The following is a 19,915-nucleotide window of genomic DNA, read 5'->3' as shown; positions in this document are numbered from 1 at the left end:
TGTCTCCGTGTTTGGCACACGGAGACACGGTCCGCAAAAAATCAATGACATCTGCACAGATGCATTGATTTTCATGGGTCTACGTGTGTCAGTGGCTCCGGTACGTGAGGAAACTGTCACCTCACGTACCGGAGCCACTGACGTGTGAAACCGGCCTTACTCGGTAAGCTATAGCGAATGTATCCGGGTTCCCTATGCAGCTTATTTGGTAAGCACTATAGCTTACTGAATAAGAGGGGACCCAAACATTTTCTCAACACAAATATTTCCTTATATTCCTTACATAGCCTCCCAATATCAGAAATTTATAATATATATTGAACTGATTAGCAAATGTTTAACCCCTTCATGACCTTGGGATTTTCCGTGTTCGTTTTTCACTCCCCTCCTTCCCAGAGCCATAACTTTTTTATTTTTCCAGCCATGTGAGGGCTTATTTGTTGCGGGACGAGTTGTACTTTTGAACATCATTGGTTTTACCATGACGTGTACTAGAAAATGGGAGAAAAATTCCAAGTGCGGTGAAATTGCAAAAAAAGTGCAATCCCATGTGTGTTTTTTGTTTGGCTTTTTTGCTAGGTTCACTAAATGCTAAAACTGACCTGCCATTATGATTCTCCAGGTCAATACGAGTTCATAGACACCAAACATGTCTAGGTTATTTTTGTGGTGAAAGAAAAATCCAAACTTTGCAAAAAATTGTGCCATATTCCGATACCCGTAGCGTCTCCATTTTTCGAGATCTTGGGTTGGGTAAGGGCTTATTTTTTGCGTGCCGAGCTGGCGTTTTTAATGATACCATTTTGGTGCAGATATATTCTTTTGATCGCCCGTTATTGCATTTTAATGCAATGTCGCAGCGACCAAAAAAACAATTTTGGCGTTTCAATTTTTTTTCTCGCTACGCCGTTTAGCGATCAGATTAATCCTTTTTTTTATTGATAGATTGGGCGATTTTGAACTTAGCGACACCAAATATGTTTATATTTAATTTTATTTTTATTGTTTTGTTTTGAATGGGGTGAAAGGGGGGTGATTTAAAAACTTTTATATTTTTTATTTATTTATTACATATATTTTTTAAACTTTTTTTTTTTTTGTTGCCGTGCTTCAATGGCCTCCATGGGAGGCTAGAAGCTAGCACCACTCGATCGGCTCTGCTACATAGCAGCGATCATCATATCACTCCTATGTAGCTTAATTACAGGCTTGCTATGAGCGCTGACCACAGGGTGGCGCTCACAGCAGGCCGGCATCAGTAACCATAGTGGTCTCAAGGACCTCTATGGTCACTATCCTGACGCATCGCTGACCCACGATCATGTGATGGGGGGGATCGGCGATGAGCGCACTTCCGGCCGCGCGGCAGTTAAATGCCGCTGTCAGCGTTTGACAGCGGCATTTAACTAGTTAATAGGCGTGGGCAGATCGCGATTCCACTTGCCGCTATTACACGCACATGTCAGCTGTTCAAAACAGCTGACATGTCCCGGCTTTTCTGCGGAGTCAGCGCCGGAGCCCACATCAAAGCAGGGGATCTGACCTCGGACGTACTATCCCGTCCGAGTTCAGAAAGGGGTTAATAAGGTTTTTTCTCTCCAAATTTTTATGTAAAAAAAAAAAAAAGTATTAGCATTAGAGGTCTGAGAAACATTGGGACTGTGGTATACTGATAACTTGACTAGTGTGATAAAGTGGAAAAGACCAAACTATCCAGTAACTTATTGAAGTCCACGTGTCCAGTGTCAGGGCTTCTCACACTCAGGCCACGTGACTTACTAAATATTTTCTGGATAGAACTAGAACACGTACTGTAAGTGAAAAATATTTTTCGAAAACTAGACATTTCATAATAGTGTGGAAAAATGTGCAATAATGGGGGTGGGGCAGACATTTTCCATTCTTACTTTATATGATGCACTCAGCCTGAGAAATAATTTCTGCTAAATAATCCAACTAAAAAGATGCCAAAAAATGTAAGAATGCTTTAGGCTACTGAGCTACATTTACCAGGAGCATTATCCACCATACACTATGGAGAGTCTTGTCAGCAGAGCCACGTGCACAAGTGAAATAAAGGCTGCAGACAAACAAAGAAGAAAAGAAAGTGATCACTGAAAGATGTTTTACAGCTGGCAAATATCAGGTCAGATGTTTTCTACACACAAGTGTCATTAATGTTGTTTGTCACTTCTGTGCACTGAATTGATGGGAATTTAATAAAAACCTCAATAATGTCACAATGTTAGTTATCTTAAAGGGATTACCCAAGTTTGTCACTATATGACTGTAAACTTGTGATTACTCAGTGTATACATTGTGTGGCCAGGATTCTCCAGTGCCAGTGGAAATACCAGACGGTCATGTGATTTCAAGTATGCAACATGTATTCTTCCGGCCACATTCCAACTAGACATGCGCGGCCTCACTCAATACACTTGCATTGAGCGAGGCCACAAACTTCTAGTTGGAATGTGGCGGGAGTACGCATATTGCTTATCTGGGTTCACACGACCGCTGGTTACCGCTGCTGGATAATTCTGAAAGCATGCAATGTGTGCTCTGTGAAGATTCGCAAGTCTGCAGTCCCATGGAGTGCCTGAAAACTTTTGTGCCAAACCTGCACAACCATGTTAAATAAACCCAGATTGCCGTTCCCATCTTGTTGTGTACTTCAATGGAGAAAAGTACAAAAACAAATAACATCACATGTGAAAGTTTTCTTGTGCATTTCATATTGTAACAAGATGCAGTTTTCGAGAATTTTGTTTTTAAAGGGCCAGTCCACTGGACAAGTGATAACGGATAGATAGATGTCAGTACTGTGTCATCCACATATCCCCAGTATGGGGGAGAGCTACCCTGGCTGTCTACTGTGTGCAAGGCCACCACCAGAAGAAGTTGAATGCAGCAGTAGGTTGAGTATGCGCGTGCCCCAGCACCATTCAGTCTGTAACACTGCCAAGGCTAGCCAAGTACAGTCCTCAGACGTAATTCTGAACAAACCAATTAACATTCTCATTAGATTTTATCGTTCACTACGTTAACAAAGCAGGGCGTCCGTGCATCATAAAGAGCGGCTGTGCGCAATGATCCCACCTTCTAAAGAACTTGCCAAGTGACCATTGTACTAACTTCACCTAAGAACTAAAAATAATTATCTGTAACTTTAAGAAATCAAAGCGATTCCCACAATTTACAGATTAAGAAAGCTTTTAAGTGAAGAGGCATAACTGAAGTGACCCTGTGATTTATGAAGACACATTATGTAATGCATTGTTACCTCTATGAAAAAAAAAAAAAAACCAAAACAAATAACTAAATCATTTGAAGAAAGTACGGTAATCCAAATTAGGTAATCCCTACACCCATGAAAATTATAGATCCCTGTACACATCTTGGAAACAAATGCGAATTTGGTCACGTGTACAACCTTAGTTTGTGGCATACTGTGTATTCAGGTCAGGACAAACTACTGATTTTTTCCAAAGGCAGTAAATGATCATTGAGTGGTAAACATTGGTGGCCTGTTTACACAAACATGCAGCAGTAAACGAAGCCATCTGAGCAATATAATAGACCGCTGAGTGTACATATGCAGTGAGAGTCCTGGTTACACAGGGCAATGATGAATCTTTTGCACTGCACAAAACATCATTTTACCGGGTGTAGTGCAGCGGTGTCCACACTGTGCAGTGATGAGGCAGTGACCGAGGAAAAGTTCAAAATAAAGTCTCTTTAATTAACAGCATACTCACAAACAGATAGTAAATTGGATCCTCCGCATCACAGCCGGGAAAACAAAGACAATCCGGGACCGGTTGCCGTGGGCGACTGCACCACCGTGTATGCTGAGGGTGCCTGGCCTTTTGGCTCCGCTCGGCCCTGTTTGCCTCACACAGGTCATGCTCTGCAGAGCCTTCTCCTCCGCCTGCTTGCAAGACCAAAACTGACACACCCAACCCACTGATGCAGGGGTTTTCACAAAAGAACCAGTGGCCGTCGGCCACATGGAAAACCCAGGGTCGGGGAGGAAACGGACCGCCCCACTACCATACTGTAGTCGGTTTAAAAAATAAAAGCCCAGAGCAGGTTTTCTTATATCTGCCCTGGACACAAAACTTGCCCAAGACCAACACTCACTTTTATTTTTCATTGCAATCACAGCTAAGCCTGTGACTGCAATGCACTCATCTCCTGCAGCTTCCATATGCTTCTTTGCACATCCTGGGGGACACATAGCGACCCTCGCATAGAACACCGGTCGCAGCCTCACACGGGTGAATGAGCGTTTCGCTTGTTCATCAGATGATCAGCAGTCTGTTTACACTCAAAGATTATCTTGAGAACACTCATGCACGTTAATCTTTCAGTGTAAATGAATCTGAGTGCCCAACCCTATCTGTTCGTTTCATTTGTCCCATGCTGATGAAGGTACCAGACTGCAACATGGGAAAATTACTACGAGTATGTTATACACAACCATAGCCACACAGTCTGTGCACAATGAAAGTGTAGTCTGTCTGCCTAAACTGCCTAATATATGACTACTAATCGGTTGTTTAACAGTCATCATCGGCTAGCGTAAACCCACCCTGAGGAGGGCAGAACAATCTGCGCCTCCTCAGTGTTACAGGATTTAGGAAATTATTTCTTCCTAATGTACCAAAGTACGGCACAGTACTGCAACGCCAGCAGCCAGGCAGACATGCAGCGTTCCAACGGATTTACAAGATTGTTTGGTTTAATCTCCAAGGATCACAAATGATGAATAGTATGAAACAAGTAAAGAAACCTTTCTATTATCTATACCTTAACATGTCCCTAAATTAGTAGGATTGGTGCCCAGATGCATCAAAGTTTCCAGTAATAACCAAATCCATGATGGAGGACACATCATATAACAGATTCATATGTTGCCCGATGGAGCCCAATGACAACGTGAGGTCTACAAGGTTTACATTATTTTGATGGCAGAAATTTAGTGGCATTGTGCTCTACTGCTGCCATTACAGGTGACATAATTGAAGTTAGAGCTGTTTCGTGGCAGAGTAGCCTAAATCAGAAGGTAAACCTTCAGGTAAACTTCTAGTATAAGACTGCACATTGTGGTTTCTGTAGCATTCCACTTCATATGGATAGGATCTGTTCTCCCTGCCAAACCAGCGTGGTTGAGACTAGTTGGAATAACTGTGATTGTAACTTAATACTATAAGCTCGCTCACAATAAGTGTGACTCTTATTACACGCTGATTTGTAGGGTATGTGCAAACATTAAGTATTTGGTGCAGAAATTTTTGCTTCTCTTGCCAGGAAAAACGCTGAGATTTTGGTTCAGATTTTAGCTCACTCATGAGTATGGGTAAAATGTGCAGCAAAAACGCTGAAAGAATTGACATGCTGCAAATTTAAATCTGCACCAAATCTGCAAGTCACAAATAAGCGACATGTGCATGAGACTTAAGCACTATGCGCACTATGTCCTGGAACACAGTGAAATACTTCCAGTACATAGTGCGCGGGCGCAAGCACAGTAATGCTTTTCGGCTTTGCCCGCAGTAGGGCAAAGCATACTGGGCGTGCGCCACCGAAGACTGCATGGCGCACGCGCCAACTCTGGAACACACATACTCTTATTCCCTAAAATATTGCGGAAAACAGGGACGGACGGGGTGGAGAAATTAAGAAGATACGCCGCCCATCGGACCGGTAACAAATCATTTTAATATCCCGCCAATTTGAGGTGACAGGTTCCCTTTAAATGCAGAAAATTCACAGGTTAAAAAAAAAACACACATGCATTTTTAGTGTATTTTGTGGTGGAAAAACACCCAAAACACATGTAATCTGCACATAAGTACCGTACTTTTCGGATTATAAGATGCACTTTTTTCCTCCAGATTTTGGGAAAATTGGGGTGCGTCTTATAATGCGGATTTACCTTACCAGCCGCAGTGGAGCAGGGTTCCAGGGTCGCTGCTGGAGGAGGCATTGCTGCAGGCTGGGATGAGGGGGTGTTTGGATGTGCACTGCTGCTGGTGTTCTGTGCTGCGGGGACTCTTCTGCGGGGACTCTGCCAACATTTTATGAAAGCCCAGAGCCCCACAGTTACATGGTTTCCTATGCGGTGGACTCGGGGAAAATGGCTGCCGGGGGCGGCACATGCTCAGATCTTTTTTTTTTTATATAGCGCTAACATATTCCACAGAACTTTACATACATTATCATCGCTGTCCCCGATGGGGCTCACAATCTAAATTCCCTATCACTATGTCTTTGGAATGTGGGAGGAAACCGGAGTACCCGGAGGACACTCACGCAAACACGGGGAGAATATACAACCTCTTTGCAGATGTTGTCCGTGGTGGGATTTGAACCCAGGACTCCAGCGCTGCAAGGCTGCTGTGCTATCCACTGCGCCACCGTGCTACTGCCCACAGATGGAGATCACCGCACCAAGATCTCAGGGATGAGACCCTAGGACCCCGCTTTACCGCAGCCACCACCCCCGGTAAGCAATAAGACACATGGATTGCAAGAAGCACCACCATTTTATATTTAAAAAAAAATCCTATTTTTCTCCTCAAAATTTGGGGTGCGTATTATAATCCGGTGTGTTTTATAATCTGCAAAAAATGGTATATCAAGGTTTTGTCAAAGCCAAAAACCAGGAAGCATCAAAAACAAAGCAGCTTTATTTAATGCATAACATTAGTGATAAGCGAGTGTACTCGTTACGCGGGTTTCTCTAAGCGTGCTCTGGTGGTCTCTGAGTATTTCGTTGTGCTCAGAGATTTAGTTCCTGTCCATGCAGCTGCATACTTTGTGGCTACTAGACAGCTTGAATACATGTGGAGATTCCCTAACAGACAGGCAATCCCCACATGTATTCAAGCTGTCTAGCAGCCGCAAATCATGCAGCTGCATGGACAGAAACTAAATCTCTGAGCACAAAGAAGTACTCAGAGACCACCAGAGCACGCTTAGAGAAACCCGAGTAACGAGTATACTCGCTCATCACTACATAACATACCAAAAAGGCAAAAAACGCAGGATCAAAAATACAATGAAAAAACGCAAGTAACCTAATTTAATGGTCAAGAACTATCCCCATCAGCAGCAGCTCTCTAATGTGGGTCACAGGTCCAATCCCAATAGGGAATAAGATAATCTGCATTTATGAAATGGAAATTAGACGAACATCCATTTCCACAATCCTTTCTAGCTCCTAGATCCTTGTCCCTGGCTGCGGTCATGTGCCCATTCTTCTCCCCAGCTCACTGCTTACTACATTGCTTACTACATACACGCCTGGTGAGCAAATTATGAGAAAAGCCGTGGAGCGTGCAAAATACAAACTACGAAGAAGGGGGTGTAAACTAAAGCACAAACTACGAGGAAGGGGGTGTAAACTAAAGCACAAACTACGAGGAAGAGGGTGTAAACTAAAGCACAAACTACGAGAAAGGGGATGCAAACTAAAGCACGAACTGCGAGGAAGGGGGTGTAAACTAAAGCACAAACTACGAGAAAGGGGATGTAAACTAAAGCACAAACTACGAGGAAGGGGATGTAAACTAAAGCACAAACTGCGAGGAAGGGGATGTAAACTAAAGCACAAACTGCGAGGAAGGGGGTGTAAACTAAAGCACAAACTACAAGGAAGGGTGGTGTGAACATCTCTAGAGTTTGGTGTATGGGCTGAACACACACACTAATCCACTAATTTCAGAATTTTTTTTGTCTTGTTTTGCGCCACATTTATCTTTTTATTTGCACATTCTCTTAAGTCAATTTTTTTTTGTTCATCAGTTTTACTTTTTTTTTTTTTTTTTTTTTCACTTTGCCAGGTTGGGTTTCCAGATATTTTCGCATGATTGATCATTTGTGACTTTTCAGAAACACAAAAAATGTCCTCCTGTCTTCCCCCGGTAGTAATTTTAGGTATGCCAGAACATTTTTGCATTGCATTTTTTTGTGTAACATTGTGAAATGTGCGACTTTCTGTACTAAAAAAAAAAAGATTTTTGCCTATACAGAAAGTTTGCGAACGGCGTGCTGTATTTTGAAGAATTTGGTGCAAAAAAACGGCAACATCAGAAGACAAAAAAAGAAAAGCGACTTGAAAAAACTGCAAACCATAAGTCGGGGGCAAACGATAAGTCGGGGACAGAGTCACTGGGCCAGTGTGAGCTTATATGCGCATGTGCCCGATACAACAGCAGGTTCATAGGAGCGGGCAGGGTCGGCGTTAGGGGCAGGCAGCTGTCTAAGGCCCCCGCACCCCCAGGGGCCCCCAGCTAGCGGCACATCACGCAGCCGCTATGGAGCCCCTGTAAGGTAGGGGGGCCCGCCTGCGGCCAGCGCCGACTGCCCCACCGCATTGAACTATACCGGCGTCTGCCGGTACAGTTCAAAGCAACGAGGGAGGAGAGAGCGTCAGCTGACGCTCCCTCTCCCATCATTCCCCGCTCTGCCTGACACTGCGGGTGCGCGATGGCGTCATCGCGCACTCACTGTGTGCCAGGTAGTCCAGCGGCAGCCGCCGAGACAGGAGCTGGGAGCAGCGCGGGCACGAGGAGAGGTGAGGAGTGTTTTTTTTTTTTTACTATAACAGTGATTACTGGACTTTGGGGCCATTCTCGGGGGGAAGATGAAGACTGTGCTACATACTACTACGTGGGCTGTGCTACATACTACTACGTGGGCTGTGCTACATACTACTACGTGGGCTGTGCTATATAGTATGGGGGTATATTATATTCTATGGGGGGTTACATTATGCTCTATGGGGTGGCTGCATTATACTATATATGGGCTGCATTATACTGTATAGAGGACTATGGGGAATACATTATACTATATGGAGAACTATGGGGTGCATTGTACTACATGGATGACTATGGCGGTGCATTATACTATATGGAGCACTATGAGGAGTGTATTATACTATTTGGAGAACTATGGGGAGTGTATTACACTATATGGAGGACTATGGGGCACATTATATTATATGGAGGAATATGGGGTGTGCATTTTTTTCAATATGGAGGACTGTAGTGCACATTATAACACATGGAGGACTATGGGGTGTATTATACTAAACAAGCAAAATGCTGCATAGTCATCAAGTGATTGGATTGTTTATGCCGGAACAGAAATCATTGTTCTCAGCAGCAAATTGTTGGTGTAAACTGTAGATGTGATGCTGATAACATGATACTGCATGGTGATCTATTAGTGATCATTCTGTCCCTATCATTCTTTTTCAGTTGGTGTAAAGAGGCCGGGAAACAAGCGTTGAACGACTTCAATATTATCTATCACACTCATTTAGCGGCCTGAACTCAGCGCATATAAATACAACCGAAATGCTTCTGTGTGATGTGCTATATGTTAGCATTTGGGGCCCCATTTTAAACTTTGCCTAAAGCCAGCCCTGCCTGCAGGGCGGCTAATATTGAGAGCAATCTGGCCAGTTTATCCGGCCCTGTGGGGCCCCTGGCTAGATTGCCCTCATGTGCGGCGGGCAGGGAGCAATCCCTGCAGCTCCGCTGTCTGCAGGAGAAAATGGGAGTGGAGCTGCAGGGAATGGATCCGTCCTGCTTCCTGTCTCACACAGCAGCGGCTGAATTACATCATCATTCAGTGCCGCGGATGTGCAAGACAGGACGCTGCCGGCGATGGTGGGGCTTCAGGATACTGTGCGCAGAGGTGATGTGTGTGCGCGTGTATGCAGAGAGGTGAATGGTGCTGTGTGTCTGTGCATGTGTAGGTGGAGGAGAGGGCAATAATGGGGGTGATGGGGTGGAAGGGCAATGATAGGGGAGGTGAGGGAGGAGGAAATGATGGAGGTGGTGAAGAGGGCAATCATGGGGGTGGGGGAGGGGGAGGAGTACAATGAGGGCTGTGGGGGATTGGGATGGGAGGAAAGGGGATTTATAATGGATTTAGGAACAGGGAGGTGGAGGAAGAGGTTATTATTGATTATTATGTTTAACACAGTCCCTTAGTGTGTGTGTAATATAGACGGTGTATATAATATATATATATATATATATATATATATATATATATATATATATATATATATATATATATATATATATATATATATATATATACACACACACACACACACACACACTAGATGGTGGCCCGATTCTAAAGCATCGGGTATTCTAGAATATGTATGCGTAGTGTATAGCACAGCCCACGCTGTACATTGACCAGCCCACGCTGTACATTGACCAGCCCACGCTGTACATTGACCAGCCCACGCTGTACATTGACCAGCCCACGCTGTACATTGACCAGCCCACGCTGTACATTGACCAGCCCACGCTGTACATTGACCAGCCCACGCTGTACATTGACCAGCCCACGCTGTACATTGACCAGCCCACGCTGTACATTGACCAGCCCACGTAGTATACAGCACAGAGCCACGTAGTATACTGCCCAGTCACGTAGTATATTGGCCAGTCACGTAGTATGCACCATATCCCTGTTAAAAAAAATAAAAATTAAAATAAAAAATAGTTACATACTCACCTTCTGGAGCCTCCGGTTACCGATGCGCCTCGCGCGCTCCGGTCTGAAGATTGCATTGCGGTCTCGCGAGATGATGACGTAGCGGTCTCGCGAGACCGCACGTCATCATCTCGCGAGACCGCACTGCATGCAGCGGTCACCGGGGCGTCGCGAGGAGCATGGGTAACCGGCCGCTTCGATCCGGGGGGCCCACCGGAGGGTGAGTATGTAACTATTTTTTTATTATTTTTAACATCACATATTTTTACTATTCATGCTGCATAGGCAGCATCAAGAGTAAAAAGTTGGTCACACAGGGTTAATAGCAGCGTTAACCGAGTGCGTTACACCGCGGTCAATGCTGCCATTAACCCTGTGTGAGCGCTGACCGGAGGGGAGTACGGAGCGGGCGCTGTGACCGGAGGGGAGTACGGAGCGGGCGCTGTGACCGGAGGGGAGTACGGAGCGGGCGCTGTGACCGGAGGGGAGTACGGAGCGGGCGCTGTGACCGGAGGGGAGTACGGAGCAGGCACTGTGACCGGAGGCGTGTACGGAGCAGGCGCTGTGACCGGAGGGGTGTACGGAGTGGGCACTGACTGCGGGGAGGAAGGAGCGGCCATATTCTTCCGGACTGTGCCCATTGCTGATTGGCCGAGGCTGTTTTGCCACGACCAATCAGCGACTTGGATTTCCATGACTGACAGGCCGCGACCAATGAATATCCGTGACAGACAGAAGGACAGACAGACGGAAGTGACCCTTAGACAATTATATAGTAGATGTCGCCTTAAAAGGAGGGGGGCCCAGACACATTTCCTGCACAGGGGCCCCAAGCTGTCTGTGTCCGCCCCTGCATGGGGCAGTACATATGTCTGATTATAATTATTTTCTTGGCCAGAGCCGATTCAGAGAAAAAAAATAAAAAATTGGGTTCGGACAGATCTTCAGATTACATTCGGCCATGCAGGTCAATGAGTCCGTGAAAAACATCAGACACGACATCTGAGTGCGGTCTGATTTCTATGAACTGACACAATGGAGAAGATGGAGACATTTCTGTCTCCATCTTCTCATTTGAGAGAATCGGAGCACACTCTGATCAGGTTGTGATTTGCATAATTGACCCAATTTTCTTGGATGAGAAAACATACATGACGGAGCCTCAGCAGAGCACTGATTGGTGGAGGAGAGCCCTTTGACGCAGAGTTCTGATACCAGATCAGACGGGAACACCATAGGTGAAGGATGAGTCAAACCAATGGAAAATGTCTCAATGACAGCCACTTATTGTGGGAGACTGGACGAAGTCAGATTGGATCCCGGGAATATAAATCAGAAGGACTGCCTTCCCCGTTAGGCTACTTTCACACTAGCGTCGTGCACTGCACGTCGCTATGCGTCATTGCGGCGCACCAACGCTAGCGGTGAATGCGCCACACAACGGGGGCAGCGAATGCCGTTTTCCAACGCATCCACTGCCCCATTGTGAGGTGCGGGGAGGCGGGGGCAGAGTTCCGGCCGCGCATGTGCGGTTGGAAATGCTGCAGACGACGCACCAAAAAACATTACAAGCAACGTTTTTTTGGTGGCGACGGTCCGACGCAACCGTTGCACGCCGGATGCAACGTGTGGCAATGCGTCGCTAATAAAAGTCTATGGAGAAAAAACGCATCCTGCAAGCACTTTTGCAGGATGCGGTTTTTCTGCAAAACGATGCATAGCGACGTGCAGTGCACGACGCTAGTGTGAAAGTAGCCTTAGTCAGAAGGACTGCCTTCCCCGTTAATCAGAAGGACTATTTGCGTCCAGTCACGCAGACATAAGAGGGCGACAGAGAATAAACATCGGTGAGATGTCAGCAGGAACAAGGACAATGCTACACGCCATTTACCTGCGCTCCAAATACGGTATGTGCTTTTCCTGCAAAGCAATGAATCACAACTGACCCCCAAATCCTCACCATTACTCAGCACTGCAGTGGTCTTCAATCATGTCTAATGCACTACTACTCCCAGCACGCCCCACACATGCTGAGAGGAGTAGTTGTCACCACAGGACACTGCATTCTACTGTATTATTCCAAAAAGAATGGCCTCCCCGGCATGAGCCTACGAGGGGTGAGAAGCTGGCCCCAGCGGAGGAGGGAACCACAAAGGACGGGACAGCGGCGGGAGCAGGGGGCCTGCAGGCACCGGGCGCACAAGCAGCTCCGCACGTCCTGCTGCTGCCACCATTGCAGGCGCCGACATCTGCTGCAGCGGGACCTGCACGGAATGTGGCCGCATGTGACATGGGCGCCCGGGGGAGGGGAGCCTGCACAGAAGTCCCCTATTACCACACAGTGATGGCGCCCGTACACCCCCCGCCCCACGTGTGAGCAGGAGCCTTACCGGAGCGGCTGCAGCGCGGCCCGGGCTGCACAGACAGGACGCGGGCTCCTTCACCCCATGCGATCCGCCGCTGCTGCTGCTACTGCCAGTACTACGGCTCCGGCTGCTGTGTCCTCCCCCGGAAGTGGAAGCTGAGCTCAGCCCCGCACTCATCCTCACACGCTGCAGCCTGGCGGGCACCGTGCATGCCGCGCAGTGTCAGTGTGCTCACATGTGCTGCCTGCAGCCCTCTGCACAGAGTGTCCGAGCACAGACTGCTAACCATGCCTGCAGCTCCGCTGTATAGTGTGTCATGGGAGCGTGTGGTAGGCTGTCCCTCATGCTTTATGGCAGCTCTGTGGTTCATACTAGTCACATTCCCACATGTAATCATTGTCTGTGGACTGTCTAGGCCATGTATTAGGGTATGTGTCCACAGGGCGGAATCTCTGCGCTTTGGACGCAGCGGATACCCCGCTCCGCTCAAAGCGCCGCCCCGTTGTACACACGGTGATTCCGGATGTGTTCACTGAGCACCTGCGGAATCACCGCATCGTATTCATAGACTGGGTTAATTAGCTTACGGAGCGTCTCCGCAAGATAAATACAATTTTCAGAAAACTGACCGTCACGTCCAAACATAGACTTAGGGTACTGTCACACAGTGCAATTTTGATCGCTACGACGGCACGATTCGTGTCGCTCCAGCGTCGTATACTGCGGTCACACGTTGCAATACACTGCGCTGGAGCGATAATTTCATGACGTATTTGCGATGTAGAAGCCGTTGGTTACTGTGCGCACATCGTATACAACCTGTGTCACACGATGCAATCATGCCGCCACAGCGGGACACTAGACGACGAAAGAAAGTTTCAAACGATCTGCTACGACGTACGATTCTCAGCGGGGATCCGGATCGCAGGAGCGTGTCAGACACAACGATATCGTAACGATATCGCTAGAACGTCACGAATCGTGCCATTGTAGCGATCAAAATTGCACTGTGTGACAGTACCCTAAGTGTGAACAGGTGATGAACCTAGAGTCACCAACTCGTATACACTCAAATAAAAAGGGCAGCACACTGGCGCCATAGCATGCAAACATGAACTATGAAAATTGAACTGCATCACTGCATTGAACTGCACTGCAAAAGACGCCCCGCACACACCCGAACAGTCCCGCACACACCCAAACAGCCCCGCACACACACGAACAGTCCCGCACACACACGAACAGTCCCGCACACACACGAACAGCCCCGCACACAGTGGCGTAACTACAAAGTGAGGGGCCCGGATGCGGACTTTCAAATGGGGCCCCCCCCTGCGCCAAAATATTTCCCACCGAAATTCATTTTCCCTATTAATTTCGCACACTATAGTTTTGTTGCTTTGTTGTATAGTCTGACCTAATACTGCCCTGTAATCGCTGAGAAAAATGAATTTATAACTAACATGTCCCTATACTAATTAGGGCGATGTCTTCGGAAGTGCAGACTCTGGGCGTTCATGTCCTTCCTCGCTCTAATTCCAAGCGCACTCCCGGCATTTGAAATCTGTGTGCTGTTTCTTCCTGGTATGATGCTGCAGTGCGTCATTTCCGGACCTGTGCAGTGTGGGGATGTATTGGTTGGCTCTGGAGCATACGCACTGCACATTCTGATGCTGGCGAGTACACCCAATACTCCCCCACAGTGCACATGCTGGGCTCTGCCCACAGCCGTGTACCATTCTTCCCGACTCCCGAAATTTACAGCCCGTACACACGCGGCTTCGCTCCATGAACCCCGTACACACACGGCTCTGCTCCGTACACCTTGTACACACGTGGCTCCGCTCCTTACACCCGCGTATCTGCTCCGTACACCTCACACACACAGCTCCGCTCCATACACCCCATACACACGCGACTCGCCTCACACTGCTGGAAGTCTGGGGAAGCTGGTCGTTGTGGGCGTGGACAGCAGGGTGCGTGACTTGTCTGCTGAGTTTCCAGGTGAGTGCTACTTGTTTTCTGGACTGGGCGGGCCCCTAGCACTGCGGGCCCGGTCGCAGCTGCGACCCCTGCGACCGCAGTTGTTACGCCGCAGACATCCGAACAGCCCGCAGACATCCGAACAGCCCGCAGACATCCGAACAGCCCGCAGACATCCGAACAGCCCGCAGACCCAGCACACACATACACGCACACAGTCACCGCCCACACACTTCCCTCCTCCCGAACTGCAGCATTTCTCATCCCCATCTAAAATGCAGATCTTTTTTACATCTGCGGTTTTGCTGCGGATGTGCCCGACTCAATGAAAGTCTAAAGGTACAGAAACGCTGCAGTTCCGCACAAAAGAAGTGACATGCTGCGAGAAAAAAAAAGCTGCGTTTCGGTGCGGCTTTTTCCGCAACATGTGCACAACAAGTCTGCGGCACCCATAGACTTACATTGCTTGTGCACTACACTGCGGATTTGATGCAATTCTGTGCGGCAAAAAACCCTGCGGATCTGCAATCAAATCCGCAACGTGTGCACACAGCCTTAGCATTTAGTGAACCTAGCAAAAAAGCCAAGCAAAAAACTAGTGTGGGATTGCACTTTTTTTGCAATTTCATCGCACTTTGAATTTTTTTCACATTTTCTGTTACACGACATGGTAAAACCAATGGTGTCGTTCAAAAGTAGAACTTGTCACGCAAAAGATCACATGGCCATATTGATGGAAAAATGATGGCTCTGGAAAGAAGGGGAGCGATAAACGAAAACAAAAAAGCTCCAGGGGTGAAAGGGTTTAGAAACATGGATATGGACATATCCATGGAAATAGACATAGATATATAGATATATCTGTATGTATTCATCTATCTATCTATTTGTTATCTATCTATCTTATCTATTATCTGTCTATCCATCCATCCGTCCGTCCATCCATCAATTCGTCCGTCCGTCCGTAATGGAGTGTGGGTTGGACAAATGTAAAAGAGGAGGTTGGACAGAAATGACATCACAAATCTTTTTGAAGATAGAGGGGGGAGAGGAGGGAGGGGTTGGGTGTGTTTTGGAGTGGGTGTGCCAGGTGCAGAGTTACAGGCGAGTGCAATGCATCATGGAACTTGTAGTATTAGGCTAGTTTCACACTAGCGTTTGCATGAGCTGCGGAGGGCTGCGGACTTCCTCCGTGAAGCCCCGCCCTCGGCCGCACCTCCGCCTCTAGCTCCGCCTACTTCTGCATGCGGCCGGCTTGCGGTCTGTGTACCTATCTTTAACATTAGGTACGCAGGTCATGCCGCAGTATGCTGATGCTTCCACATGCGTGGTTTTGACGATGCGGCAAAAAAATTTAATTGCTACAAGCTGCGTTTACGCTGGTCGCCGCATCGTCAAAACGACGCATGCGGAAGCATCAGCATACTGCGGCATGACCTGCGTACCTAATGTTAAAGATAGGTACACAGACCGCAAGCCAGCCGCATGCAGAAGTAGGCGGAGCTAGAGGCGGAGGTGCGGCTGAGGGCGGGGCTTCACGGAGGAAGTCCGCAGCTCATGCAAACGCTAGTGTGAAACTAGCCTTAGAGCACAATAACTCAGGAGAAAGGAAGTTGTCGATTAACCCCATGAGAGCTGGATCCAGCACTAAAGATGTGCTGCTACAGCATGATAAAAGGTAATATTGCTAAAATAAACACAGTAGATGTTTTCAATGGCACATAATAGCAAGATTTATAAAAAAAAAAAAGTTATAGTAGTGGACAACTTCTTTAATGTTGATGATTATGGCTTACAGCCAATGAAAACCCAAAAGTCATTATCTCAGTAAATTAGAATACTTTATAACACCAGCTTTAAAAATGATTTTAGCCCCTTCATGACCTTGGGATTTTCCGTTTTTCCGTGTTCGTTTTTCGCTCCCCTCATTCCCAGAGCCATAACTTTTTTATTTTTCCGTCAATTTGGCCATGTGAGGGCTTATTTTTTGCGGGATGAGTTGTACTTTTGAACGACATCAATGGTTTTACCATGTCGTGTACTAGAAAACGGGAAAAAAATTCCAAGTGCGGTGAAATTGCAAAAAAAGTGCAATCCCACACTTGTTTTTTGCTTGGCTTTTTTGCTAGGTTCACTAAATGCTAAAACTGACCTGCCATTATGATTCTCCAGGTCAGTACGAGTTCATAGACACCTAACATGACTAGGTTATTTTTTATCTAAGTGGTGAAAAAAAAATTGCGCCATTTTCCGATACTCGTAGCGTCTCCATTTTTCATGATCTGGGGTCGGTTGAGGGCTTATTTTTTTGTGTGCTGAGCTGGCGTTTTTAATGATAGCATTTTGGTGCAGATACGTTCTTTTGATCGCCCCTTATTGCATTTTAATGCAATGTTGCGGCGACCAAAAAAACGTAATTCTGGCGTTTCGAATTTTTTTATCGCTACGCCGTTTAGTGATCAGGTTAATGCTTTTTTTATTGATAGATCGGGCGATTCTGAACACGTCGATACCAAATATGTGTAGGTTTGATTTTTTTTTTATTGATTTATTTTGATTGGGGCGAAAGGGGGGTGATTTAAACTTTTATATATTTTTTTATTTTTTTCACATTTTTTTAACTTTTTTTTTTTTACTTTTGCCATGCTTCGAAGCAGGCACAACGCGATCGGCTCTGCTACATAGCAGCGATCTGATGTTCGCTGCTATGTAGCAGAAATGCAGGTGTGCTATGAGCGCCGACCACAGGGTGGCGCTCACAGCTGCCGGGGATCAGTAACCATAGAGGTCTCAAGGACCTCTATGGTTACTATTTAGAAGCATCGCCGACCTCCGATCATGTGACAGGGGTCGGCGATGGGATCATTTCCGGCCGCCCAGCCGGAAGCGGTAGTTAAATGCAGCTGTCTGCGTTTGACAGCAGCATTTAACTAGTTAAAAACAGCTGACATGTCCCGGGGCTTCTGACCTCGGACGTACTATCCCGTCCGAGGTCAGAAAGGGGTTAAAATCTGAAATGTTGGCCTACTGAAATGTATGTTCAGTAAATGCACTTTTAATTGGTCGGGGCCCCTTTCGCAAAAGGGTAGCAATGTTTTGACCTTTTGACTTTCAGGCTCCATATCTCACCATACACTACTGCTTCAAACATAAAACTATGATCATTTTATAGACAATCATCTTGGCTAGCTCATACACAAATATGACTTGCAATTATGTATCATATGATTAGTTAGGCAGATTCTTATCATGTCACTGCATTGTTACTGTTTGGTCCTAAAAGTCTAAATTTTCATTTGTATTATTTTTTAAATCCACCTTTGGTTTCCGGGCATCACTGCAGCTTTGAAGGGCTGGGGTACTGGGTTCAAATCTCACGAAGGACAACATCTGCAAGGAGTTTGTATGTTCTCCACATGTTTGCGTGGGTTTTCTGCGGTTTCCTCTCACGCTCTAAAGACATACTGATAGGGAGAGTAGATTGTGAGCCCCATTGAGGACAGTGATGATAATGACTGTAAAGCACTGCGGAATATTATAGCGCTATATAAGCAAAGCATAATAAATAAAATAAATAATAACCCTGTCTGAATCCTTCTGGGCATGCTCACAAGCAGATTCAAGCATGTCACAACCAAAATCTGATCCCAGGTCTCTACTAAATGTTCCCAAAGTTGGTGCATACTGGTCGACTTACTTTGGTATGTATACAGCTTTTTCTCTACAAGTGTTCAATTGGGATGAGGTCTGGAGACTGTTTGGACCAATCCAGCACCTCTACTTCATTGTCATGGAACCATTTCTTCGCCAATCTCGACGTATGATTCAGGTCGTGGTACTGCTGGAACAATACGTCATCTTTTTCATACCTATAGTTCTATCCAGTGTACGAAGTAACTCGTCTTGTAGGATACTCACATATAGCTCAGCATTTAGACTACCATCAATTCTGGTCAAGTATCCAACGCCTTTGGCTCTGAAACAACCCCATGTCATCAGGCTTCCTCCACCAAACTTGACAATTCCTTCAATTTCTCGATCCGTTAGACCCTTTTTCCCTTGTTTCTTCCAGACCCATTTACACCCAGAAGGGCCTAGTCTCTTGACTTTTGTCTCATCGCTCCAGATTACTCGCTTCCAATCCTCTACTGTCCACTTTTTGTACTTGTTTGCAAACTCGAGTCAACACCTTATAATGATATTGAAGTCGAGACTTCTTTACCTTTTTTCGAGCCACCATTCCAGACTTGTGTAATGTGCGTCACATGGTGCTTACATGCAGGTGCTTCTCACAAAATTAGAATATCATCAAAAAAACACCTCTTTTAAAAACAACAGAATCACTGTGCTTGATTGGCAAGCAAACTCGTCTGACCATAACCGGTATTGTCAAGAGTACCAATACCTGGTTTAAAAACAACGGTATCACTGTGCTTGATTGGCCAGCAAACTCGTCTGACCTTAACCCCATAGAGAATCTATAGGGTATTGTCAAGAGGAAGATGAGAGACATCAGACCCAACAATGCAGACGAGCTGAAGGCTGCTATCAAAGCAATCCATAAGGCTACTTTCACACTAGCGTCGTACGACGCACAACGAATTGCGTCGTTGCGATGTACCGACGCTAGCAGTGAAAGCGCCGCACAACGGGGCAGCGGATGCTGTTTTTCAACGCATCCGCTGCCCCATTGTGAGGTGCGGGGAGGCGGGGACGGAGTTCTGGCCGCGCATGCGCGGTCGGAAAAGACGGGCACGACGCACCAAAAAATGTTACATGCAACGTTTTTTGGTGGCGACGGTCCGACGCAACACGACGCTACCGTCACAAGACGGTTGCGACGTGTGGCACTGTGTCGCACTGCATCGCTAATGCTAGTCTATGGAGAAAAAACGCATCCTGCAAGCACTTTTGCAGGATGCGTTTTTTCTACAAAACGACGCATAGCGACGTGCAGTGCATGACGCTAGTGTGAAAGTAGCCTAACACCTCAGCAGTGCCACAGGCTGATCGCCTTCATGTCACGCTGCATT

The 19,915-nt window shown here is 46.5% G+C and overlaps 1 protein-coding gene across 4 annotated transcripts in view; it reads right to left on the bottom strand.

Moving 5' to 3' along the window:
- The window catches only part of BCLAF3 (BCLAF1 and THRAP3 family member 3), a 138,744-nt gene extending 125,521 nt beyond the window's left edge, over positions 1-13,223 (bottom strand). Inside the window, exon 1 of one of the 4 annotated variants that reach the window (XM_077294638.1) lies at positions 12,924-13,223. The gene's annotated coding sequence lies outside the window, so the exon portion shown is untranslated. The remainder of the gene's footprint in view (positions 1-12,923) is intronic. The other 3 variants (XM_077294637.1, XM_077294635.1, XM_077294636.1) reach the window with 3 other exon arrangements.
- Between the last annotated feature and the right edge of the window lie 6,692 nt (positions 13,224-19,915).

Source organism: Ranitomeya variabilis, chromosome 3 (genome assembly GCF_051348905.1).
Source record: "Ranitomeya variabilis isolate aRanVar5 chromosome 3, aRanVar5.hap1, whole genome shotgun sequence".
Lineage (NCBI taxonomy): Eukaryota > Metazoa > Chordata > Amphibia > Anura > Dendrobatidae > Ranitomeya > Ranitomeya variabilis.
Note: the sequence above shows the minus strand (reverse complement) of the source record. Positions and strands in the feature narration are given on the sequence as shown.